The sequence below is a fragment of the Schistocerca gregaria genome, unplaced genomic scaffold (genome assembly GCF_023897955.1).
Source record: "Schistocerca gregaria isolate iqSchGreg1 unplaced genomic scaffold, iqSchGreg1.2 ptg000649l, whole genome shotgun sequence".
NCBI lineage: Eukaryota > Metazoa > Arthropoda > Insecta > Orthoptera > Acrididae > Schistocerca > Schistocerca gregaria.
Genome location: NW_026062034.1, coordinates 690001 through 697500, shown reverse-complemented (window position 1 = coordinate 697500; position 7500 = coordinate 690001). Strand labels below are relative to the sequence as shown.

At 54.8% G+C, this 7500-nt stretch overlaps 3 non-coding genes across 3 annotated transcripts in view; all 3 read right to left on the bottom strand.

Annotated features, from left to right (window-relative positions):
- The window catches only part of LOC126317916 (large subunit ribosomal RNA), a 4222-nt gene extending 2878 nt beyond the window's left edge, over window positions 1-1344 (bottom strand). The window contains exon 1 of the ribosomal RNA XR_007557022.1: window positions 1-1344. This exon is cut by the window's left edge and continues 2878 nt beyond it. This is a non-coding gene — a ribosomal RNA (large subunit ribosomal RNA).
- A 188-nt stretch (window positions 1345-1532) lies between these two features.
- On the bottom strand, window positions 1533-1687 carry LOC126317828 (5.8S ribosomal RNA). The gene has a single exon (XR_007556942.1). It is a non-coding gene; the product is annotated as a 5.8S ribosomal RNA (ribosomal RNA).
- Window positions 1688-2055: 368 nt separating this feature from the next.
- LOC126317865 (small subunit ribosomal RNA) lies at window positions 2056-3948 on the bottom strand. The gene has a single exon (XR_007556976.1). It is a non-coding gene; the product is annotated as a small subunit ribosomal RNA (ribosomal RNA).
- Between the last annotated feature and the right edge of the window lie 3552 nt (window positions 3949-7500).

Genomic DNA, 7500 nt, shown 5'->3' with positions numbered 1-7500 from the left:
CCTCTAATCATTCGCTTTACCGGATGAGACTCGTACGAGCACCAGCTATCCTGAGGGAAACTTCGGAGGGAACCAGCTACTAGATGGTTCGATTAGTCTTTCGCCCCTATACCCAGCTCCGACGATCGATTTGCACGTCAGAATCGCTACGGACCTCCATCAGGGTTTCCCCTGACTTCGTCCTGGCCAGGCATAGTTCACCATCTTTCGGGTCCCAACGTGTACGCTCTAGGTGCGCCTCACCTCGCAATGAGGACGAGACGCCCCGGGAGTGCGGAGGCCGCCGCCCCGTGAAGGGCGGGGAAGCCCCATCCTCCCTCGGCCCGCGCAAGGCGAGACCTTCACTTTCATTACGCCTTTAGGTTTCGTACAGCCCAATGACTCGCGCACATGTTAGACTCCTTGGTCCGTGTTTCAAGACGGGTCGTGAAATTGTCCAAAGCTGAAGCGCCGCTGACGGGAGCGATTATTCCGCCCGAGAGCATCCCGAGCCAACAGCGGCGCGGGTCCGGGGCCGGGCCAGGTAGGTCCGTCATCCGGGAAGAACCGCGCGCGCTTGCCGGGAGCCCGAGCGCCCAAAGGGGCGAATCGACTCCTCCAGATATACCGCCGAGCAGCCAGCCAGGACACCGGGGCTCTGCCCAACAGACGCGAACCGAGGCCCGCGGAAGGACAGGCTGCGCACCCGGGCCGTAGGCCGGCACCCAGCGGGTCGCGACGTCCTACTAGGGGAGAAGTGCGGCCCACCGCACACCGGAACGGCCCCACCCCGCGGCGAGTGGAAAGGCAACCGGACACGACCCCGCCGCGGATTGCTCCGCGCGGGCGGCCGGCCCCAGCTGCCGAGGGCGGGGGCCAGTGGCCGGATGGGCGTGAATCTCACCCGTTCGACCTTTCGGACTTCTCACGTTTACCCCAGAACGGTTTCACGTACTTTTGAACTCTCTCTTCAAAGTTCTTTTCAACTTTCCCTCACGGTACTTGTTCGCTATCGGTCTCGTGGTCATATTTAGTCTCAGATGGAGTTTACCACCCACTTGGAGCTGCACTCTCAAGCAACCCGACTCGAAGGAGAGGTCCCGCCGACGCTCGCACCGGCCGCTACGGGCCTGGCACCCTCTACGGGCCGTGGCCTCATTCAAGTTGGACTTGGGCTCGGCGCGAGGCGTCGGGGTAGTGGACCCTCCCAAACACCACATGCCACGACAGGCGGCAGCCTGCGGGGTTCGGTGCTGGACTCTTCCCTGTTCGCTCGCCGCTACTGGGGGAATCCTTGTTAGTTTCTTTTCCTCCGCTTAGTAATATGCTTAAATTCAGCGGGTAGTCTCGCCTGCTCTGAGGTCGTTGTACGAGGTGTCGCACGCCACACCGCCAGCCGGCTGTGCACGCTACCGAGAAAGTACCGGTATGCGAACCGCCAGGCGACGGGCGCGCATCGCACGTTTAAGGAGACGCGGCCGGCCACACAGGCGACCACGACACTCCCACGTCTCCGAAGCGGGACAAACGCCGCGCGCTTCAGTATACGTAGCCGACCCTCAGCCAGACGTGGCCCGGGAACGGAATCCATGGACCGCAATGTGCGTTCGAAACGTCGATGTTCATGTGTCCTGCAGTTCACATGTCGACGCGCAATTTGCTGCGTTCTTCATCGACCCACGAGCCGAGTGATCCACCGTCCTGGGTGATCTTTTCCTTTTCAGTCTCCCACTGTCTCTTTCAAGACAGTATCTGTCTCGCGTGTGTGGCGTCTGACGGCCCCTGTTCCACTATTTTTTTTTGTGTCCAACGGCCTCACAGCCGATGGGCGTCGTACGGCTCCACACCGGAGCGGACAGGCACTCGGGCGAACGTCATTCAAAACCGGCGCCAGGCGCCAGGTACCGCAGGCCAGCCGCTCCAGAGCTTCAGCGCTCGTACCACACAACAACAACACTTCCGCTAGTTTTGAGAGGCACGCGTGGTTCCGCACGCGGCGCACGGCCACTGCCGTACAGGTAGCGTGTTGCGCGACACGACACGACACGCACATCGAAAGACATGCAGTCTAGTCGGTAATGATCCTTCCGCAGGTTCACCTACGGAAACCTTGTTACGACTTTTACTTCCTCTAAATGATCAAGTTTGGTCATCTTTCCGGTAGCATCGGCAACGACAGAGTCGATGCCGCGTACCAGTCCGAAGACCTCACTAAATCATTCAATCGGTAGTAGCGACGGGCGGTGTGTACAAAGGGCAGGGACGTAATCAACGCGAGCTTATGACTCGCGCTTACTGGGAATTCCTCGTTCATGGGGAACAATTGCAAGCCCCAATCCCTAGCACGAAGGAGGTTCAGCGGGTTACCCCGACCTTTCGGCCTAGGAAGACACGCTGATTCCTTCAGTGTAGCGCGCGTGCGGCCCAGAACATCTAAGGGCATCACAGACCTGTTATTGCTCAATCTCGTGCGGCTAGAAGCCGCCTGTCCCTCTAAGAAGAAAAGTAATCGCTGACAGCACGAAGGATGTCACGCGACTAGTTAGCAGGCTAGAGTCTCGTTCGTTATCGGAATTAACCAGACAAATCGCTCCACCAACTAAGAACGGCCATGCACCACCACCCACCGAATCAAGAAAGAGCTATCAATCTGTCAATCCTTCCGGTGTCCGGGCCTGGTGAGGTTTCCCGTGTTGAGTCAAATTAAGCCGCAGGCTCCACTCCTGGTGGTGCCCTTCCGTCAATTCCTTTAAGTTTCAGCTTTGCAACCATACTTCCCCCGGAACCCAAAAGCTTTGGTTTCCCGGAGGCTGCCCGCCGAGTCATCGGAGGAACTGCGGCGGATCGCTGGCTGGCATCGTTTATGGTTAGAACTAGGGCGGTATCTGATCGCCTTCGAACCTCTAACTTTCGTTCTTGATTAATGAAAACATACTTGGCAAATGCTTTCGCTTCTGTTCGTCTTGCGACGATCCAAGAATTTCACCTCTAACGTCGCAATACGAATGCCCCCGCCTGTCCCTATTAATCATTACCTCGGGTTCCGAAAACCAACAAAATAGAACCGAGGTCCTATTCCATTATTCCATGCACACAGTATTCAGGCGGGCTTGCCTGCTTTAAGCACTCTAATTTGTTCAAAGTAAACGTGCCGGCCCACCGAGACACTCAACAAAGAGCACCCTGGTAGGATTTAAACGGGGTCCGCCTCGGGACGCGAAAGCACCCCTTCGGCTCGCCCCACCGGCAGGACGTCCCACGATACATGCCAGTTAAACACCGACGGGCGGTGAACCAACAGCGTGGGACACAAATCCAACTACGAGCTTTTTAACCGCAACAACTTTAATATACGCTATTGGAGCTGGAATTACCGCGGCTGCTGGCACCAGACTTGCCCTCCAATAGATACTCGTTAAAGGATTTAAAGTGTACTCATTCCGATTACGGGGCCTCGGATGAGTCCCGTATCGTTATTTTTCGTCACTACCTCCCCGTGCCGGGAGTGGGTAATTTGCGCGCCTGCTGCCTTCCTTGGATGTGGTAGCCGTTTCTCAGGCTCCCTCTCCGGAATCGAACCCTGATTCCCCGTTACCCGTTACAACCATGGTAGGCGCAGAACCTACCATCGACAGTTGATAAGGCAGACATTTGAAAGATGCGTCGCCGGTACGAGGACCGTGCGATCAGCCCAAAGTTATTCAGAGTCACCAAGGCAAACGGACCAGACAAGCCAATCCGATTGGTTTTGATCTAATAAAAGCGTCCCTTCCATCTCTGGTCGGGACTCTGTTTGCATGTATTAGCTCTAGAATTACCACAGTTATCCAAGTAACGTGGGTACGATCTAAGGAACCATAACTGATTTAATGAGCCATTCGCGGTTTCACCTTAATGCGGCTTGTACTGAGACATGCATGGCTTAATCTTTGAGACAAGCATATGACTACTGGCAGGATCAACCAGGGAGCTGCGTCAACTAGAGCTGAGCAGCCGGCCGCCCGGGAGTGTGTCCCGGGGGCCCGCGCGAACACGCAAGCGTCCGCTCAATTATTCTGCAAACAGGAGGAGGCCGAGCTCCCCTGCACGATACACCTCGAAACCCTCTCAGGTCCCGGCGGCGCGCAGCGCCGTCCTAGGTACTTGGTCGGTTTCGAGAGAGGCGCAATCGCCCGGAGTTAGGCGAGTAGACGGTTTTAGTGCGAACACCCTTGCTCCCAACTGAGCTTGCCGCTGCCGACAGAGGCCCGGGAGCGTGCTGTCGTGGCATTGCCGGCGGGAGACAACACGCGCCACCTATGGTGACCGGCAGCTCCAACGCCAGCGCCACACAAGGGCAAAGCCCCACTTGGGTTCAGAAGCGAACTCTCCCAGCACAGCGCACGCGCCAACACGTCCGCACAACTGCGATACAAACCACCTGCGAGAACCGCTGGGGCGACCGAGCAGCAGACGGCGTCCCGGCGCCGAGTGCCAGGCGGCGGCGCATCCTCAACGCACACAGTCCTCAATCAGACCAGCACACTGCAGATGTCCACCGCGCTTCGCACCGGGCTCGGCTGAACCAACTTTGGCCGCCAGGCGCCGCGTGCAGGGTGCGCCGCAGCGTAGCTGCGCCGCCTGCCGAGCCCGTCGGCTGGCGCTCCTGCCACTCGGCGCCCCCCACCAGCCGCCTGTTGCGCGTGCGCCCACGCAGCGCGCGGCCAACACGCCGGGCGGCCCCCCTTCACCGGCCGGGAACAGTCCCACCAAGCCACCGCCGCGTATCGCTTCATACCCACATGGGCCTAGTCACGTGTGTGGATGTGGCGGGTACCGCTGAAACAACCGGTTAATAGCTGTACCGATCGTCGCCATCACAGATTCACCTCCAGCGTGAACAACCGCTCAACAACGGATTTCCAGTTCATTTGCGTATCTTGGGCAGTAAACGTAGATGTCCACCTACATTTGCGAATTCAACAATTCTTGCATGCCAGGATGTCATGTGTCACGACACGCTACATCAGACCACATACACACTGCGACATGTGCAGAAGAGAACACGTGGAAGGTGGCCCGCGCACGTATGCGATGTCCCTTCCGCGATCCACTGTCAACCGGCATCTGCGGCATGTCCCAGATATGGAACGCGGTCCACCAGGGTAGCACTTTGTGTGAGGCAATACGACAAAGTCGGAATACACGCGTCACTACATCACACGGCTCACGCTGACCTGACCTGACTCACCGCACCACCACCCCCAGCGACCCAGGGTGACATACAATGCGTTCGTACGTTCCTCCCACACGCCTCTACGGCGTACCACAGTGCAACCTAGCTGTTATTGGGAGACGAGACAAGTAGCATCGAGCACAACATATGGAAATTGAGATTCGACACCGTTGGGCACAGCCAGCGTACGGTCACACGTATCACACTACTTCACTCTGTACGTAACTACCGATGATCGGTACAGCGTGTGGGTTACGCGTACGACATCAGCGGACAATGGACACAGACCATACCACGACGTACACTGAGGGCGTCGACATCTGAACGCAACTGAACAGCTGCGAGGCTCATTTAACACTCAAACGCCAGACCGACCAGCTTGAGAGGACGGAGACACAAAGAGAGGGGCAGAGGGGGGGGGGGGGGGCGATATAGTCCTATTGCAGTACAATTGACAGTGGATAGCGGGAATATGTGGAAAGTAAGCAACACTCGCAAGACATCTACATGAGGATAACAACGACACCAGAGATTCCGAGCAGTGAACTATGTTAGGCAAAGGGACAACGTGGGTTAGGTTAAGGGACAACGTGGGTTAGGTTAAGGGACAACGTGGGTTAGGTTAAGGGACAACGTGGGTTAGGTTAAGGGACAACGTGGGTTAGGTTAAGGGACAACGTGGGTTAGGTTAAGGGACAACGTGGGTTAGGTTAAGGGACAACGTGGGTTAGGTTAAGGGACAACGTGGGTTAGGTTAAGGGACAACGTGGGTTAGGTTAAGGGACAACGTGGGTTAGGTTAAGGGACAACGTGGGTTAGGTTAAGGGACAACGTGGGTTAGGTTAAGGGACAACGTGGGTTAGGTTAAGGGACAACGTGGGTTAGGTTAAGGGACAACGTGGGTTAGGTTAAGGGACAACGTGGGTTAGGTTAAGGGACAAATTGAGTTAGGTTAAGGGACAAATTGAGTTAGGTTAAGGGACAAATTGAGTTAGGTTAAGGGACAAATTGAGTTAGGTTAAGGGACAAATTGAGTTAGGTTAAGGGACAAATTGAGTTAGGTTAAGGGACAAATTGAGTTAGGTTAAGGGACAACGTGGGTTAGGTTAAGGGACAAATTGAGTTAGGTTAAGGGACAAATTGAGTTAGGTTAAGGGACAAATTGAGTTAGGTTAAGGGACAAATTGAGTTAGGTTAAGGGACAAATTGAGTTAGGTTAAGGGACAAATTGAGTTAGGTTAAGGGACAAATTGAGTTAGGTTAAGGGACAAATTGAGTTAGGTTAAGGGACAAATTGAGTTAGGTTAAGGGACAAATTGAGTTAGGTTAAGGGACAAATTGAGTTAGGTTAAGGGACAAATTGAGTTAGGTTAAGGGATAATCTGGTACAACCACAGTTAGGTTAAGCGATAATCTGGTACAGCCACAGTTAGGTTAAGCGATAATCTGGTACAGCCACAGTTAGGTTAAGCGATAATCTGGTACAGCCACAGTTAGGTTAAGCGATAATCTGGTACAGCCACAGTTAGGTTAAGCGATAATCTGGTACAGCCACAGTTAGGTTAAGCGATAATCTGGTACAGCCACAGTTAGGTTAAGCGATAATCTGGTAAAACCACAGTTAGGTTAAGCGATAATCTGGTAAAACCACAGTTAGGTTAAGCGATAAAGTTGGTTAAATTTGGTATTGTGTGGGAAGGGGGCAGAGAGGGGGGGGGTGGATAGTGGTGGCAGTACGCGGATGCCTGAGTCACCGTCAGATACGTCACGTCGGTTCGATGCTTGTAGCAAGAGGCTGGCGGGTCTGTGTCTCTCACTTCTGCAATTTTTCATGTGGTATAACACGAGGGCGGGTGGTGATATTTGGTGCCCCTCTGTGTAGGATGTGTGTTGGTGGTGTTGGTTTATCTGAGCAATGGTAGTTGTCGGAGGAGTGTGGTATTGTGCTTTTATAGGTGGACCTACTGGTCTGGTTATCATAGTGTCGACGGTGCAATGTGGCAGAGAGGGTGCACTCGACATTGTCGCATTCCAGATGTTTACGTATTGTGTGTCTCCGTTGCAGGCCGAGAGTAGTGCATGTTCGAGTGTCTGGCTGACGTGCGATTCACGTTGTGTGCCCAGTCTTACAGCACGTATAGGGACATTCGCATAAATCATCTATATGTGGCCTTGCATCATTTACTAAGCAGTGCCGTGAGACGACCGAACTATTAGGAAAGTACTGATGTACCGCATAATGTTTACCTTCCACCACACGGCGAGTATCGACTGTGCCCAGCGTTGCCACCGCAGGCAGCGGTCAC